At 47.2% G+C, this 17314-nt stretch overlaps 1 protein-coding gene across 3 annotated transcripts in view; it reads right to left on the reverse strand.

Annotated features, from left to right (window-relative positions):
- Positions 1 to 17314, reverse strand: part of RBM27 (RNA binding motif protein 27) — a 152131-nt gene that overhangs the window by 103557 nt on the left and 31260 nt on the right. The window lies entirely within an intron of this gene.

The following is a 17314-nucleotide window of genomic DNA, read 5'->3' on the forward strand; positions in this document are numbered from 1 at the left end:
TATGTTTGGCGTAAAAGCAACACAGCTCATCACCCTGAACACACCATCCCCACTGTCAAACATGGTGGTGGCAGCATCATGGTTTGGGCCTGCTTTTCTTCAGCAGGGACAGTGAAGATGGTTAACATTGATGGGAAGATGGATGGAGCCAAATACAGGACCATTCTGGAAGAAAACCTGATGGAGTCTACAAAAGACCTGAGACTGGGACGGAGATTTGTCTTCCAACAAGACAATGATCCAAAACATAAAGCAAAATCTACAATGGAATGGTTCACAAATAAACATATCCAGGTGTCAAAAGTCAAAGTCCAGACCTGAATCCAACCGAGAATCTGTGGAAAGAACTGAAAACTGCTGTTCACAAACGCTCTCCATCCAACCTCACTGAGCTTCGAGCGGTTTTGCAAGGTGGAATGGGCAAAGATTTCAGTCTCTCGATGTGCAAAACTGATAGACATAACCCAAGCGACTTACAGCTGTAATCGCAGCAAAAGGTGGCGCTACATAGTATTAACTTAAGGGGGCTGAATAATTTTGCACGCCCAATTTTTCAGTTTTTTATTTGTTAAAAAAAGTTTGAAATATCCAATAAATTTCGTTCCACAAAACATATCTTTATGTTTGAAGCCTGAAATGTGGCAAAAGGTTGCAAAGTTCAAGGGGGCCAAATACTTTCGCAAGGCACTGTATATTAAAAATGACGACAATTTAAAGTGCATATAGCAATGGCTGTGCAAAAGTATTTTCCTCATAAAACAGTGCCGTGGTGCTCCATGTCCCACCAGTGTCAATGCATCTACCTCATGGGGGGGGGGGGGGGGATCAAAAAGATTGGCATATCTGATGAGTGCGGGACTCCCTTGCCTTATAGCAAAAAACGAGTCTACTGAGCTTGTAGGTCATTAATGGGGTCCAATCCCAGTACGACATCCTCTACAGGTGGTTAACTCCAATAGTAATTCAAGGGCTCCAAGGGCAAAATTGTGCAATGTGCAATATATGGAAAAGAAACTCCTCAGGGTAAAATCCTCAGATGCCCGATTGTAAAACTGCAGCATACATAATAAAAAATTCATGCAATTATTGTTAAACTGTCAATATGACAGAACTGAATGTCGCAAAAGAAAAAACATCAGCCCTACTCATGTGAGAGATGTGGACACTGCTTACTGCATAGCCTGCGTTCCACTCTCTGGGCTGGTAGTGACGTGTGGGAGAGTGATCTCGACACGTATCGTCATCTATGTGCAATGTTACCAAAGCTGCTGTTCATGACGCACAGACGAATTGCATCAAGACAACTCTCCCACACGTCTCCCACATCATTGGTAAAGGCATTTTTGTACATGAAATCTGTTCATATAGAAGGTGAGCATGCGGGAAGTCGCAGTAGCTGGGAGCGCCGACCACCTGCTCCGGTCCTTCAACAGCCCCCACATCAGCAGCAACGAACGGGACCGCTCGATACAATCCTCCCCGACCACTACTGTCAGGGATCCATCAAAAGAAGGTTAGTGGCCAGCTGAATTTCGGCCTAGCAACCCCCGAGTCTTCCAAGGTGGCGGCCACGTCCCCTCCATGCAGAGACACAGGAGACCAAGACACAATTGCAGACCCACTTCCAGCTCCTCTGCCTGCTTGCAAACACGTTGGCTACTCCTATGAGTAACATCCATGACTATAATGCATCTGTTAGATGGAAACAACTGCGCCAAGTTTAAAAAAATGCTAGGATCTGGATTAATAAGCAGCAACTATTCTATGAAACAAAGAAAAAAATATATGGGAAAAATGTAATTGCGCTAAACCAAAAAGTGGTGTTCCTATTAAGGAAACACATATAAGGGGCATAAAGCCCAATGCAAATCAAATATGCCTGGTGATAAATTAATAACAGACATCAGTAAATGAAGTGATAATACATATCAAGATGCAGCAATTCATATTCACAAATATAGCTTCAACCAACTTAAAAACTAAACCTGCAGGTGAACCTGCAAATGAATATAAATATAAACCCCATCCATCTAATGCAGGGTAAATAGCAATTAAAGGATGGAAATTGAATGAATGAAAATCGTGAATCAAAAAATGAAAAAAATCAATAGATTATATAATGTCCCAGTGAATGAAGACAGTTCATAGATGAGCTTTAGATTAAACACCCGTGCACAATCCGACCAATGAATGCTTGTGATCCCGGAAGGCCTCATGTGAATCCACCACCGTTATTCAAAAATCCCTTTACCAGATACAAAAGGTCCTCCCTCATGGACCAAACCCAGCATATCACTCCAATAGGGAACTGGTTAATGGTGTATCCACAATGTAACAGAACTCCACAGAGACTCAATGGCATGGATCCAATTGTCAGGTTGACTTGAGACATCACATGCGCTGACCCGTTCCTTGCTTCTGCGCCTTCCTCAGAAAGTCGAAGATGGAGGGTGCTGGTGTGCATCACAAGCCTTTGTGATGGCTTGCTGGGAGGAGAAGTGCAGTGTGTAGGGTGGTGGGCACAGGTGATATGCTGGGTTTGGTCGGACTTCTTCCTCAGTAATTGGAGTCCATTATGGAGCGATGTGGATCAGAGAGTTTGGGGAGGGTTATATCATCTAAAGTGTTGCGTTTATGTGGTGTGCTAGAGCTGGTCTCGGAGTAAAGTTTAGAGTAGAATGAGTGGAAGGCTTCTAGAATAAGTTTTGGGGTTCTGGATCAAAGAGCCGGATAATGATTTAATTTTGGCCAAGGAGTAGATCCTATGTTTAGGGGATAGTTTTGCCGCTAGTTGGGGGAAAACTTTATACGTGTGTAGGTAAAAATCGACCACTCGCCCATCTTGGGTGTATTCTGCACTGGAGGTAAAGGCCAAATTTCTGTCTATTCTAGCAGCATCTAATTTAGCTAGAGAGTCAGGCGTGGGTTTGAGTTTGTGTATCCTGCTAAGGGGTTGGAATACGTTCTCTAGGTTCACTACATCCATCTGCTGTTCCCGATTTAAGCGTGAGGCAAGCTGGAAAACTTTTCCCCTCAGTACTGCCTTATGAGCCCCCCCCCCCCACAAAGAGCTCAGGGATATGTCCGCTATGTCAATAATGTGCAAACATTTCCAGAGTTCTTTCTCTAGTATGGTGCAATGCACTAGGTTGGTAAGGAGAGTTTCATTAAGGTGCCACTGGTGAGTACCTGTAGGGGCTGAAGAGCCTGTGATCTTGAGGGTAACTAATGAATGGTCCGACCAGGGTATTGCACAGCTAGAGGCACGGGATGCCAAGTGAGTCTGAGGTATGGAGCAAGATATGGTCTGTCTCGGCCCAAGGTACAGACAGCTTTTTGACACAATATTATAAGATCTTCATAGAGGTCCTCTCTTTATCTGGTCCGATTTTTAAACTCTCAGTAAGGGTTCTCCCCTAGACTCTGCAGCAAGCCGAGCATATATTCCCAAACCAGGTAAAGACCCGAGCGAAGCAAGTAATTATAGACCAATCTCACTAATCAACAACGACCTGAAGATAATGACGAAAATCCTATCCAATAAGCCAGCATCCCTCATAGGGTCTTATGATCATAAGGGCAGGTTTAATTCCTGGGAGACAGGGTCCGGACCAGATGAGGGCACTGAACTATATCTCTCCCAAAGTCAGGCTGGGATAGGGGGCCTCCATAAGAGGGCTTCCTCTTGTCCATAGACCTTCGACACAGTCACCTGGCCCTACCTGTTCGCTACACTGGAAAGATGGGGATTAGGTACCAACTTTCTCAATTAGAAGCCCTTTACTCCCACCCCAAGGCACAAGTTAGACTACAGGAACACCTCTCAGACCTCTTCCCTATCACAAAAGGGAACACGGCAGGGATACCCCCTCCTTTTTGCAATAGCAATAGAAATGCTAGCTATTGCGATCAGAAGACACCCTGACATTCAAAGTTCAAGGTGGCCAGTCGATCCACAAAATGTGCGCTTTTCGCTAACAACGTCCTTTTTATTACTTTCCACCCCTAATATTCTCCAGCTTTTAAACAAAATTTGGAAAGGTCTCAGGCCTGCCAATTAACATGTCCAAATATGTTGCCCTCAACATAGACCTTTCCCGACCCTGGCAGGCAAACTGAGGAGTCACTTACCCTTCTCTTGGAGCAATACCTCCATTCCATACCTAGGCATCCACCTTACAGCCACTATAAATCAGCTATACAAACAATTTCCCACCCATGTACAAAAAGCTCAAAGCAGACCTAGACCTAGGGTCATTGTATAGGATGTCCTAGCTAGGGAGTGTAAATGCGATCAAAATTACCCTTTTACCAAGAATTCTCTACATTTTCCGCTCTCTTCCCATACCAGTCAAACTTCATATAAACCAGGGTTTGACAAATTTGCTTGGAATCTAGGAGCCAGCTAAAAAAAAAAAAAAAAAAAAAAAAAAAAAGGGGATTTTTATATACAGCTTACCTGTAAAATCCTTTTCTTGGAGTACATCACGGGACACAGAGCAGCATAGCCATTACCATATGGGTTATAGAGTGTACCTTCAGGTGCTGGACACTGGCATTCTCAGACAGGAAGTCCCCTCCCTATATAACCCCCTCCCATAGTGGGAGTACCTCAGTTTTGTAGCAAGCAGTATGCCTCCCAAAAACTTCCCCACAAGAGGGGTGGGAGCTCTGTGTCCTGTGATGTACTCCAAGAAAAGGATTTTACAGGTAAGCTGTATATAAAAATCCCTTTTTCTTTATCGTACATCACGGGACACAGAACAGCATAGCCATTACCATATGGGATGTCCCAAAGCAATGCTCAATGAGGGGAGGGAGACATCACAATAAAAAATCAATTCAAATTGAAATCCATGAAGTAAGGGTGCCCCGGACCCGAGGATCCTATACTGCCGCCTGCAGAACAGCCTGCCCAAAGGCTGCGTCAGCACTCCTAACGTTCAGCTGGTAAAATTTTGTGAACGTATGGACCGACGACCAGGTCGCTGCCCTGCAAACCTGAGCCATGGAGATCTGGTGGTGCGCTGCCCAGGAGGCGCCCATGGCCCTAGTAGAATGGGCCTTTATTGATAAGGGAGGAGCTACTCCCTTTAAGCCGTAGGCCTGGACAATCAATTGTTTAATCCATCTAGAGATGGATTAAACAATGTGGGACCGAGTGAGAGTGATAGTACTGGGGTGAGCATGAGAGTGTGAAGGTCTCTACACCTCCCCGCCCAAGGACGGAAAATATGGTGTTTAAGCATTGATCCCTAACCCCCGGACGATTACCATCCCTGTTTACTATCACCTACCTGGCTGGGACTGGCCGGCTGTGGTCGGAGGAATCGGAGGAGCCGAGGTTGCTGGGTGTTGGACGGGCTCCCCGGCTGCTCCCTGGTTGGCTCCCCGAGTGCTGCTCAGGTGGGGAGTCGCCTCCCACTACACGAGGAAGCGGTGTTTGACTCGGGTCTCCAGGACGATACTCCCGAGATCTCGCGAGAATCCGGAACCTCACGAAGGCGCCTGTCACGCTGATCGGAGCTGGTCGGAGCGGGGGAGACGATTCACAGAGCCGGAGGAAAGGGACTTGCTCCATCAGCGTCATCTCTGGAGGGGAAAAGAGGAGCCAGCAGAGGGGAGATACTACGCGTGGAGGTACTGGTAAGGAGACGTCTGCTCCAGAGTGCAAATATATCTATCTCACGGCTCCCGGCCAGTTGCCTGGGATCCTGGTACTTGGGACTTTGATTAATGGATGTGGCTCCCCCCTCGTTTGTAGCAACAGACTGACTATTAAGGACTTCAATTCCTGGCCAGGAAGAGGGGGAGAGGAAAGGAAAGGGGAAAGAGAGGAGAGCGAAGTGGACTTAAAAATTTCCTTACTGTATTTTGTCATAATTAGCAGCCCATTTAACCTCTAAGGGGTATTGTCTTCACATATATATTGCTGCGGATTTGGGAGATACGGGGGCTATTGACAAGCCTTAGGGGCTCCTAAGAGTCTTGTCACCCTCCCCCCCCCCTTTTTTTTTTCCTCACTATTAGGGGGTCACTCCATTTTATATTTTTTCCTCTCTCCTCCCCAATATGTTTACTATGACTAGTAAACGCGGGGCTGAGGACCAGCAACACATAGAGGGTGCCCCGACCACACGGTCCGCCAAGGGAAAGGATAAGGGTAGCCAGGCTGCAGCAGCTAAGCTGGAGCGCTTTTTTCACCCTTCTCAGACTATGCCTCAATCTCCTACTAAAAGAGGCCCATCACCATCACCTCCAGCAACACAGTCCAAGGGCTCTGCAGTACCATCAGGGGCTAGGAAAAGTCTGGGGACAGCAGTCTCTAAACCGACCAACCCCACAAATTCAAATGCAACCAAAGGCCCGAATACTATTAAAGGGTTCGGGGGGGGGGGCTCACGTGACTGTGCCTGCATTAGCTGGACAAGTGGTATTGGATACTACTACCCCACCCGCCCCGGAGCTAGCAGAAGAGCCAACATTGAAAGATGTTCTGCGGGCTGTCAATGACTGTAAAGAGCTTATGGTGGGCTTTGATAACCAGCTAAAGACTCTGAGAGAAGAGCTTGTCTCAATACATCAAGACATGCGTAAAACTGTTGAAAGGGTTACCACCCTTGAAGAACGAATGAGTACAGTTGAAGATACCTTATATCCATTTGAAAATGAACTCAGAGGTCTACAGGAGAAAACGAAACAAGCAGCAAAAATAGACGAAATTGAGAATAGGCTCCGAAGGAATAATGTCCGGGCGATCGGTTTACCAGAACGGAGCGAGGGGCCCAATACTATAGCCTTCATGGAGGGCTGGCTTAAGGAAATTTTTGGCCCTGCTACTTTCTCGTCTTTTTTCTCTATTGAGAGGGCGCACAGCGTGCCCTTTAAACCCCCGCAGGAAGGAGAGCGGCCTAGACTATTACTTTTCAAGCTTTTTTATTATGGTGACAAAGTCACTCTCCTTCAAAAAGCTAGGGGAATGGGAGAGATCATGTACAAGGGAGCCAGAATCTCATTCTACCCCGATTTTTCTCCTGACCTACAAAAGCGCAGGGCCGAATTTATGCCAATAAAGCGCACCCTACAACAGCATAAGGTGGTATATGCCTTACAGTACCCAGCCCGCTTACGGGTTACAGCCTTGGGCATGACCTTTTTCTTCAACTCCCCGGCAGAGGGGATAAAGTGGCTGGAAGCAAACTCCAAGGACCTATAGACATTAACATAGTTGTTTACCCTCCTCTCTCCCCCTTTTTTTTTTTTTTTGGGGAGGGCCGCCCTTCCCTTCCTTTGTGAGGGGAGACTCTATATTGACTTTAATAATTTTTCACTTGTTAGGTGCACAGAAAGTCCATATGGATTTTTTCTTGAATCCTTTTTTTTTTAGATCATTTTCACAAGAAAATTCAGCATCAGAAAATTTTCACCACATGATGAATTACACTTATTACTTATTATGGTGTTTTTCTTCCCCCCTTTTCTCCTTCCCCCTTTTTTTTTTTTTTTTCTTTTTGGGGGGTAGACTATATTGATTTAATTACTTTTTACTTACTAGATGCACATGTACTTGGACTTATTCATCCTCCCCTTTTTTGTTTTAGATTGTCCTCACAAGAAAAATTAGCACAAGAAAACTTGCACTACAAGATGAACTGCACTTAATCTTTATTAACTAAGGGGTTTTTTTTTTTTTTTTATGGGAGGGGAGGGGAAGGAAGGGGTTTTTTTTTTTTTTTTTTTTTTTTTCCTCCTTTCTGCTCGGGGGGGGGGGCACTATGTATCAATTGACACTTTTATATTTTATTTAAGTTTGTTTCTTTGTATTTTTAAAGGTTCTACTTGACTTGAGATGTTACACCTAGCCATAATTCGATTTTGATTCAATTGATGGGGGGGGAGGGTGGAGATCTTCGCACCTCAATAGAGGGCAAGAGGCACATGAGTGTAAGAATGAGAGTATGGTTGCGGGTAGATGGGAGAGGTGAGGCCACAGGTGTAGCCCCACGGGGGAGCCCAGGTGGGCAGGGGGGGAGGGGAGAGGGAGGGGGGTTTGGGGGGAGGAAGTTGGGAGGGAGTTCTGAGAAAGGGAGTTATCTTAATTAATACAGGAAAAAGGAGGAGTTGTAGCCTGTATGGCTGTCTGGAGGGGGGGGGGGAGGGGGGGAGGGCAGGAGAGAGGGAGGGGAGGGGGAGACCAGAAGAGGTGGCTTTCTTTCTACTATCTCTACTTTTGCTACTCTTTATAATTGCTTGTTTCTCTACAGTCTATGGCTTTGAGGGTTAGATCATGGAACGTACGTGGATTGGGGGACCCCATTAAGAAAGCCTTGGTACTAGCATCAATGGACGGGAGGGGGCCAGGGATACTTTGCCTACAGGAGACACACCTTACTAAAGATACAATGGCCCAGTTGGGCTCACGGAAATTTCCATTTCGCTATCATTCAGTTCACTCCTCTTATTCGAGGGGGGTGAGCATAATGGTGGGAAAGGATGTGCCATTTACCTGTGAGAAAAGCTGGATCGACGATCAAGGTCGGTACATATTTTTGGCCTGCTCTATTGGGAACAGGCCATTTGTACTAGCCAACATTTATATCCCCCCCCCCCCTTTAAATTCGACATCCTACAGAGGCTGGTCGAATTTATGCTTGATAAAATCGATACCCCCCTGATTGCGGTAGGCGACTATAACGAAGTTCTAGATAGAGCCTATGATAGATTTCCTCTGACACACGAACCAAAGCTAGAACAAGTGAGCCGATTGACCCAATTCCTAGACGAGACAGGACTAATGGACATCTGGCGCACTCGCCATCCTGATATCCGACAGTACTCTTGTTTTTCTAGTTCCTATTCTACCTTGTCGAGAATCGATTTGGCCCTGGGCAATGAGTTGGTATTGGATCTGGTTGAGAAGGTAGAGTACGGGCCAAGGGGGGTCTCAGACCACTCACCTTTGGAGTTAGTTATTAGGACAAACATGAGAACTTCTCCAAGAGAATGGAAAATTAGCCCATGCTGGCTTGAGTTACTGGGCGAACCACGGGAACTTCTCAATAGCCTGAATGAATATGTGCAAATAAATACAGGCTCGGCAAAGCCTGGAGTGGTCTGGGACTCGCTGAAGGCCTACTTAAGGGGCTTGTTGATTCAGAGTGTGGCTAGAGTGCGCAGAGAGTCCAGGGCATGGGAGGAGGATCTAAGGAGTGAAGCGATGGTAGCCGAACAACGATTTATCGATGCCCCGTCTCTAAACACCCAAAAAGAGTGGCTGGACAAGCAAGAGGTTTATAGAATGGCGACTATGAGGAAAGCACAGAATCATCAAATATTCCAGAGACAAACCCAATTTGGGGAAGGGGAGAAAGTTGGACGAGTGCTGTCCATGCTGATACAGGCCAACTCTCCCTCTTCCAATATTGTAGCAATCAGGGCCCCTGCAGGGGATATTTGCACTGATGGTAGGTAGATAAGACATGTATTCTATGATTTTTATAAATCTCTTTATAAGTCTAAGGGAGGAAATTAAGGTATGGAGTCCTTTTTTCGGGGGAACTCCGGTTCCAACTCTGTCAGACGACGATAGGGAGAAATTGGAGTCCCCTGTTACACTGGAGGAACTCCGGCTGGTGATGGAGGGGATGTCTAACCATAAATCGCCTGGCCCTGATGGGCTTCCAATAGAGATCTATAAGCGGTATGGTGCAATTTTGCTACCAGAACTGCTTCAGACATTGAAAAGCGCGTTTTGGGAGGGACAGCTCCCGCCCTCTATGATGGAGGCAACGGTTGTGGTAATCCATAAGGAGGGAAAAGATAAATTAGACCCTTCCTCTTATCGCCCAATCTCATTGCTCTGCACAGATGCAAAAATCCTTGCCAAGGTTTTGGCAAATCGCTTAAAAGGGTGCATTGAGAGTCTTATCCATTCTGACCAATCAGGGTTTATCCCGAACAGGTCAACCAGCATAAACATCAGAAGGGCCTTCCTAAATATCCAGATCCCCACTGACATCGATAGGCCTAGAGCACTGTTGGCTTTGGACGCCGCTAAAGCGTTTGACAGCATCGAATGGCCATACCTATGGAAGGTATTGGAAAGTTTTGGATTTGGTCCAATATTTACCAAGTGGGTCAAACTCCTATATAACGAACCAAGAGCAAAAATAAAAATTAACGGTGACGCCTCAGATACATTCAAACTTGAAAGGGGAACGAGACAGGGCTGTCCCCTCTCCCCACTCTTGTTTGCATTGGCCATGGAACCTCTTGCTATTAAAGCTAGACTAAACAAAGACATACTGGGGTTTAGAAGGGGCTCGGAGGAAGACAAGATATCGCTTTACGCGGACGATGTCTTGTTTTTCTTAGGAGACGTGGATAGATCGCTGGCTCCAGTGGTTCGAATGGTAAGGGAATTTGGAAGGTTCTCGGGACTAATTGTCAACTGGGATAAAATCGGCTCTACTTTCAATAGATCCAATATGTGAACAGACAATTGCCGAGATACCCCAGCTGAGAATTACAACAAAACTGAAGTACTTAGGGGTCTGGATTACTAGCGAGGCTAAGGAGTACACCAGTAACAACATAGCTCCACTATTGTTAAAACTGAAATTAAAAAAAGACATTTGGAACCGGCTCCCCCTCTCTGTAGCTGGGAGATGCAACCTGATAAAAATGATCTGGCTCCCCCAGATACTATATGTGCTACACAACTCTCCAATCTGGCTGAACCAAATATGGTTTAAACGATTTGAAACATTATTTAGGGAGTTAATGTGGAAGGGAGGCCAGTCCAGAATTAGATTGCAGACGATGCAGCTCCCGGTGAAGGAAGGGGGGATGGCGGTTCCACACCCAAGATCATATTTCCTGGCGTCTCAGCTACAGCAGTTAGCGGGCTGTGGCAATCTAAATTTTGGTAATAACTGCTTTAGGTTAATGTTATCAAGGGCCCCACATAAAATTCTAATAGAAGCCCTGGAGGCAAACTCATTTGTCTACCAATGCCCGACTATAAGGCTAATTAACAAAGTGTGGCAGACTACGAAAGCTTTGTTAGGCTATATTGGGATAACTGAGTTTGCTCCCCTTTCGCACAATAAGAACTTAACGGAACTTAAAGATTTAGAAATCCCCAGAATTTGGGAGATCCAAGGAAAAACACGGCTACTACATATGTATGAGGGCAACCTTATCAAAACGTTTTCGAAATTGAGAGAAGAATATGATGTACCAAATAAAACTTTTTTTAATTATTTACAGATCAGACATGCCCTCCAGACTCAGTTTAAGGCTTACCCAATGGTTAGGACACATATCCCCGTGCTTCTTAAGACAATTCAAACGAATATCACGAAAGGCCAAATCTCGGCACTATATGACCAACTCGGCACTAAATCTATAAGCCAAAGTGGGGCGTCTAAGAGCCGAGAAAGATGGGAAAAAGATATTGGGTTGCTAACCTCGGAGCAATGGAACGATATTTTATATAGAGGGACATTGGTGTCAATCGCTCCAGCACAGAGATTGTCCCATTTATTTCTATTGCACCGGGTTTACCACACCCCTAAAAAAATGTTTTTTCTAGGTTGGAACCAGAGTGATGAATGCCCCAGGTGCAAGACATCGGGGGATCTTATTCATATGTTCTGGAGATGCCCCAAGCTTTTTAGATACTGGATAGAAGTGATAAATAGGATTAACAAAATCTTTAAAACTTCTTTAGAGCCGGAGGCTATAACCTGCTTGTTAGGAGGTATGGAAGACCATAGAATTCCTCCAGGAGCTATGGAAAGTGTACTTAGGTGCTTATTCCAAGCTCGGAAGTTAATAGCTCAGAGATGGCAAGCGCATGCCCCTCCATCTGTTGAAAACTGGGTTGAAACCATCAATGCTCTGGTATGGTGCGAGAGGGTGGCCTTTATTAAGCAGGGAAATTATGGTAGATTTAGAAGAGTGTGGGGACCTTGGCTAAGAGAAATGGGATTCCCCTTGGATAGATAACTGGTACAGGGGGTCTGAAAATCCTCTTTTCCCCATTGGGTGCCAAAACTTCTCTATAGCCATGGACTGTTGCTGAAGAAAAGCAAGGTCTCCCCACTCTCCAATACTTTTGGCTTGCTTACTGGCAATGCCCCTCGAGCTTTCTCTCTCCTGCTCTCCTCTTAACCTACTCTCCTGCGTTTGTTTGATCAATGGACAACCCAGACGAGGATACCTCCTCCTAGGTTCTTTTTCCCTTTCCTTTCTTTTTTTTTTCTTTTCTTTTCTCTTCTCCTTTAATTGTCTATAATGTTAATTGGGGGGTGGACGGGGGGGGGGGGGGGGGGGAGGGGGGAGGGAGGGAACACATGAAACTAGCCGATTCATAAATTATACTATTGCTTTATTCATGTATATGGTGTATCAGATAATGTGTATCATTCACATGTAATTTGATCCCCTTTTTTTTTTATAAAAAGAAAAAACGGAAAACAATAAAGAGAAATTAAATCTAAAAAAAAAAAAAGGAAAAAAAAAGAAAAAAAAAAAAAAAAAAAATGGTGGACTTTGCTGCCGCCTGACCCTTCTTCGGTCCATCCGGTAAGACGAACAACACATCCGTCTTCCGAATTCCCTCTGTGGCCTTAAGATAGAACTTCATGGCCCTAACCACATCTAAGGTATGCAGCAATCCTTCCTTTCTCGTGGTAGGCTCCGGGAAAAAAAGATGGTAGAACCAAATCCTGATTTAAGTGAAAATTAGATATGACCTTTGGCAAAAAGGACGGGTGAGGACTGAGAACCACTCTGTCCTTATGCAGAATGAGATACGGTTCTCTGCAAGACAAAGCTGCCAGCTCTGACACCCTTCTAGCAGAGGCCATTGCCACCAAAAATACTAACTTTCTCGTCAATAATAACGGAACCTCTGACAACGGCTCGAAAGGCTGTTTTTGCAGAGCCGACAACACCAAATTTAGGTTCCATGGGCAAAGGGGTGTCTTGACAACTGGTGGATAAATATGCAAGGCTCCCTGCAAAAAAAGTCTTAACCAGAGTGTGGGTGGCCAAAGGTCTCTGAAACCATACCGATAGGGCAGAAATCTGGCCCTTGATAGTGCTTACTGCCAGGCTCTTTTCCACTCCCAGTTGTAGAAATTGCAAGACCCTGTCAATGGTATATTTCCGGGGGTGCCACTTGTGGGACTCACACCAAACAAGATAGGCCTTCCACACTCTGTAATAAATTACTCTGGAGACTGGCTTCCTAGCCCTAATCAGAGTAGAGATTACCTGGCTAGAGAGGCCTCTACCCCTGAGAATCAGGGATTCAGCCGCCAAACTTAGATGCCTTAAGGCAGGATGGAAGATCGGCCCCTGAGATATTAGGTCTGGCCGAAGTGCCACCGCCATTCTCACAATCAGAGAATACCACGACCTCCGGGGCCAAGCCGGAGCCACCAGGATAACTGGTTTGTGCTCTACCCTGATCCTGCGTAACAGGCGAGGAAGCAACTGTAACGGGGGAAACGCATACAGTAGTTTGAACTGATGCCAGGGGCAAACCAATGCATCGGTCCCGCAGGCCCAAGGATCCCTTGACCGGGACACAAATATGTCCAGCTTCTTGTTAGACCTTGATGCCATGATGTCTACATCTGGAACTCCCCACCTCTGACAAATCTCCTGGAAGACCTGGGGGTGGAGAGACCACTCCCCGGGGAGCAATTGCTGGCAACTTAGAAAATCTGCCTGTAAGTTGTCTACTCTGGGAATGAATATTGCCGAGATACAGGGCACATAAGCCTCTGCCCAGAGAAAGATCAGGTTCACCTCTCTCTGAGCAGCTTGACTCCTCCTGCCCCCCTGGTGGTTTATATATGCCACGGCTGTGGCATTGTCAGACTGCACTCTCACCGGTGACCCCTGTAACCTGGAGGTCCAAGCCTTTAGGGCTAACCGTGCAGCTCTGATCTCCAGGACATTGATAAGTAGGAGTTTCTCCGATTGCGACCAAACTCCTTGTTGGGTTCGTCCGTCTAGGACCGCCCCCCAACCTGTCAGGCTGGCATCTGTGGTAAGTATCCTCCAGGAAACGGGGCAGAAGGATCTTCCCTTCTGTAGGTTCTGAGGTACCAACCACCAGCATAGACTTTGCCGCACCCTTGCCGAGAGGACTAAAGGGCGATCCAAGGTCTGCGTCGTTTTGTTCCAAGCTGAGACCCGGGGGGCCGTGGCCAACCCGAACGGAAGAGCTACAAATTGTTAGTGGCGCTGAGCCACTGCGAAGCGCAGGAACCTGTGATGTGCCTGAGAAATCGGAACATGGAGGTACACATCCTTTATGTCTATTGATGCTAGACAATCGTCCCGCTGCAAAGCGGCGGCCACCAAACTAATGGATTCCATCCGAAAAGGACGGACCTTTAGAAAAAAGTTCAAACCTTTCAGGTATAGAATTGGCCTGACGTCGCCATTGGGTTTTGGTATAATGAAGAGATTGGAATAAAACCCTAGCCCGTATTCCTGGGCCAGAACCTCTACAATCACCCCCTGAAGCAAGAGGCGATCCAAGGCAGCTAGCAGCGATGCCCTCTTTGCCGGATCGCCGGGCATACTTGACTCCTGAAAATGCGGAGGGGGGGAAAAATCCCCAAACTCTAGCTTGTAGCCTATAGCTACAGACGAGAGGACCCATTTGTCTGGGACGTTGGCTCCCCAAATTTCTGAAAATAATTGAAGCCTTCCCCCCACCCGAATGAGTGGGGGCGCCCCTTCACAAAGCTGACTTGGGGGCCGGCTTTGCTGGCTTGCGAGACCAGGGTTTCTTGCCACCTGAGGCCTGTCCTTGTGGCTTATTGTTATAGCCTGAACGTGAGGGAGGCCGTCGATACTGCCTGGAGGCTGAAGGCCCTGGGGCTGGAGACACCTGCCTCTTAAAAGTGGGACCCCGAGCGCGCTTTGTTTACCAGTAAGAGAGTGCTCTTACCACTGGATATGGTCTGAATATACTTATCCAGATCCTCTCTGAATAGTCTTCCCCCATGAAAGGGGAAACCTGCCAATAACTTCTTGCACGGAGCCTCTGCCGACCAGTTCTTTAACCATAAGAGCCTACGCATGTGCACCAAGAATAGCGACAACCGGGAAGCCTGTTGGATGGAGTCTTTAATAGCGTCCACCGCAAAACACAGGGCTCTAGGGAGGTCAGCTAATTCACGAGCCTGATGAGCCGGAAAATCCCTTAACATCTGTTTTGTCTGGTCCTTCAAGGCCTGACAAACACCAATAGCAGCTACTGCCGGCTGCACTATTGCCCCTGCCGTGGAAAAAGAAGCCTTTAGCAAGGTTTCCAGGCGCTTGTCAACTGGATCTTTGAACATCTGTAGGTTTTCAACTGGGCACGTTAAGGATTTATTAACGCAAGAGATGGCTGCATCCACAGCAGGGAGCGCCCACTTCTTTGAAAACTTTTCCCCCATAGGATAGAGGATAGAAAACCTCTTGGGAGGAATAAAAATTCTACCAGGCTTCACCCAGTCCTGGAAAATCAAGTCCTCCAAAAGAGGATGGACTGGGAAGACCGCGTTACTTAGTGGCGCCTTTAAGGAGCCCAAAGAGGAAACCGCAGGAACCTGTGGGTTCTGGATCGGCAGTTTAAAAGCAGAGCGGACCATGTCCGTTAAGGACTGAATCCACAGACTCAGTGCCTGGGAGGCAGAAAATGGTTCCTCTATAGCGGATTCCTCCACGTCGGAACCTTCAAGGTTCTGTTCCTCCTGATCCTCATGCGATTCCAACTCCTCTGGGGAGAGGACCTCTGCATCCGAGGACACGAATTTAGGAGATGGGGATCTAACCCGTTTCCTTCCTGAGACCGAGTTGGCAATTAAAAACTGCCAATCTCTGTTCTAGTCCACCCAGGGTGGACGCTAACATCTCCTCCGTGACATACACAGGGTTGGGTTGGATAGGGTCAGCCACAGCACCTAACAACCGCGATGGATCATCCAAGGCAGCTTCCTCAGGTCTTTCAGGAGAAGGTGGACCCGGCGGAGCCTGACCAAGATCCTCCGAGCCTGAAGTGGAACCCTTTTGTTTTTTATCATTTTTATCATTTTTTGCTGTCCCCGCGCCCTTGGGAGCCATGGTACAATATTGAGGTACTCTGCTAGCAACAACTGACTGTTGTGGCAAGACTACCAAAACCCAGGCCAGGGGAATATTAGGAAGAACCTATTGCGCCTGATCCCCTAGGAAGGAATACCACAAGGAACCTAAATTCCACCTTCCTATGTGCTGTGTTTAGCCCAGCTACAAAACGCCCTGGTTGCTGTGAGAGACCCCTGGCTTTAACAAAAAATAGTAAGGTCAGAGTGGAGCCAGCTCCAGACCCGCAGGTCCCTATACCTCCACTGGGTGCCACTGTGGTACCGAGAATCGACGCTCCCTGCTGTTCTGAGAGCCCAATTACCCGTCAGCCGCGCTGGGCTGAAATGAACACACTCACAGCTTATGCTGCGACGCAGGGAACGCCCCCCGACTTAGTTCGATGCGCCCGCCCCCACACGTTATCCCTCATGTGCGCGCGTGCACGTGTGTGTGTGTGTGTGTGTGTGTGTGTGTGTGAGACACTCGCAGTACACCATGGAGGGGGCCAGGAGCGCCGCACTGGAGGAGGAATCCGCACCCAGGAACACGTGGGACCGCTCAGCGTACATCCAAAAAAGGGTAAGACAAAACAGGGGACCGCAAGGAGCCACCTAATGTTTATCATGGAAGGGGTGGGCTGTCCTCCATTTTTCCAGACAAAAAAAAAACGAGCCCTTCCCCATACACAACCCTGCGGTACAGCAACACATGCTAACACAGCCTCTGTAGGGAGAATTACATGCATATACAGGGGAAAGTATTAATCCAACCTGTCTAGGAAGACATAGTGGAATGGTTGACAGATGCAGAGCATAACTAAAGGCTACCCCCAGCAACTCCCTGTGGTGAATCCTGCCGTCGAACCAAGTCCCGCAGGCTTCCCATCTTGCCTGCTCCACGCTGCAGTGTATTGCGTAGCAAGAGGCCCAATCTTCCCCCATCTCCGTGGGTATTGTTTCAGACCTTCGGGGACCCGGGTCCTTGAACAGGAACACCACTCCCCTGAACCTATACAGCATCCTGGCAACAGGGTCTTTTGGTCTGGAAGATACCAAAGCCCTGGACCCCAGGATCCAGCCCTCCAAGGAGAGACATAGGCAAACCCCACGACCTGGGGCCCGAGTACTGTCCACCTAGGCTCTGAGGCACTCTGGACAGATCCGGTAAGCCT

Source organism: Rana temporaria, chromosome 3 (genome assembly GCF_905171775.1).
Source record: "Rana temporaria chromosome 3, aRanTem1.1, whole genome shotgun sequence".
Taxonomy (NCBI): Eukaryota; Metazoa; Chordata; class Amphibia; order Anura; family Ranidae; genus Rana; species Rana temporaria.